Here is a 2,445-nt window from a genome sequence, read left to right as displayed (position 1 = left end):
GATGCTCTGAGCACAAAGGTTGCAGTAGGGAAAAATATCCCACTGAAGATAGAGAATAAGAAAATAATAAAATACAGGAGAAGTAATGAATAATTGAAATAAAATATTTAAGAACAGTATCAACATTAGAATCCTTTTATAGATAAACCATGAGAGACCATTATGTCTGGCTGTTCAACATAAAAACATTCGCTGCAAGTTTGAACTTCTGAAGTTCCACCGATTCAACTTCTGGAATAACATTCCACAATCGGCTACAGCTGGAATAAAATTTCTAAAAAACTGCTTTAATAAATATGTTTTCATTATTTCCTTTAAATGAATATTGAAAATAATACCTTATGAATACTATTCGTAGATATCTATAAAATCTTATGATACATTTTTTATATTGGGAAAATATTACATAAAATATTCCTATCTGAAGAACCATAATCAAGATATTGGTCACATCCTTTACTGACGTGGTTGCTGTCAGCATTAGGTGTTCTTTGACCACTTAATATCTTTGAAAGTACTAGCTCTTACCGAGAGCTAGTGCTTAATATGGTTACGGTACAATTAAAAAAGGAAAACTTATAAATTAGTGGCAGTAATATTTCAATCAGCATTGCCAAATATAGGGATTATCCCCACTTGTTGCAAGTCTAGACTGAGGCCCATTGTTTCTGCTTGTTTTGTAACCATTCTAAACTAATAATGGTCAGATCAATCCTGAATCCTGTGTTCCTGTGTTGTTGTGAGACATGGGTCCTGACAGAAAAATTAAAGTCTAAAATTCAGACTACCGTAATGCGTAGCCTACGTCTAATCTTTAGAGTAAGAAGGAGAGATAGGCTCTGAAATACCACCATAAGAGAACCCTTGGGAGTAGAACAGGTTCTTTTATGAATGGAGAGATGCCAGTTGAGATAGTTGGGCCACATATATCGAATGCCTGAATATAATCGGGATGTACACGGAATTGTGGAATGGATTCTTGAAGGTAAAAAACGACTGGGAAGATTGAGGTGGAAGGATGGCACCAATAAGACTTGAAAGATTCCACTTGGAATGCAATGAAGCTATGTATGTAATATGTCAGGCGCTTATGGAATGGGGGCGTACAATACGGAATTTGTCAATTGACAGACAGGATTCCGACGGGATTTTGGGTGAACTTATCCTTTTAATTTCGGTCTCATGTTCTGGTGAAACATTTAAGGTCTGTTTTAAGTACGTTTATTCATTAATAATCTATAGAGGCTCGTCCGTAACCCTTGATTTATTTTTCTCTCTTCATATTGATACAACATTATTTTAGTTAAATTCATATTCATAATCTTTTTCTGTCCCTTTGACATCTGTCATTATCTGCAAATCTTAAGTGGTTAAGGTGTATATATATATATATATATATATATATATATATATATATATATATATATATATATATATATATATATATATATGTGTGTGTGTGTGTGTGTATGTATGTATGTATATATATGTATGTATGTATATATATACATGTATGTATATATATGTATGTAAATATATATGTGTGTGTATGTTTGTATATGTATGAATGTATATATGTATATATATTTAAGTATATATATGTATGTATGTATGTATGTATGTATGTATGTATATGAATGCATGTATGTATGTATATATATGTATGCCTGTATGTATATATATATATGTTTATATGTATGTATGTACGTATATATGTATATGTATGTATGCATGTGTTTATATGTATGTATGTATGTCTATATTTATAAGTATGTATATATATGTATGTATGTGTATACATGTATTAATATATTTATATGTATATGTATATTTGGTATGTTTAAGTATGGGTATATATATGTGTTTATATATACCGTACATATATGTATATATGATGTATATATATGTATATAGTGTATATGTATGTACATTATATGCATTACACACTCATATATATATATATATATATATATATATATATGTCCAGTATATATGTATGTATATATGTATGTATGTTTGTATATATGTAAGTATGTATATTATTATTATTATTATTATTATTACTATCCAAGCTACAACCCTAGTTGGAAAAGCAAGATGCTATAAGCCCAGGGGCTCCAACAGGGAAAAATAGCCCAGTGAGGAAAGGAAAAAAGGAAATAAATAAATGAAGAGAACAAATTAACAATAAATCATTCTAAAATAAGTAACAACGTCAAAACAGACATGTCATATATAAACTTTTAACAACATCAAAAACAAATATGTCATAAATAAACTATAAAAAGACTCATGTCCGCCTGGTCAACAAAAAAGCATTTGCTCCAACTTTGAACTTTTGAAGTTCTACTGATTCAACCACCCGATTAGGAAGATCATTCCACAACTTGGTAACAGCTGGAATAAAACTTCTAGAGTACTGCGTAGTATTGAGCCTCATGATGG

This window comes from Palaemon carinicauda, chromosome 3, assembly GCF_036898095.1.
Source record: "Palaemon carinicauda isolate YSFRI2023 chromosome 3, ASM3689809v2, whole genome shotgun sequence".
In the NCBI taxonomy this organism is placed as follows: Eukaryota; Metazoa; Arthropoda; class Malacostraca; order Decapoda; family Palaemonidae; genus Palaemon; species Palaemon carinicauda.
Note: the sequence above shows the minus strand (reverse complement) of the source record.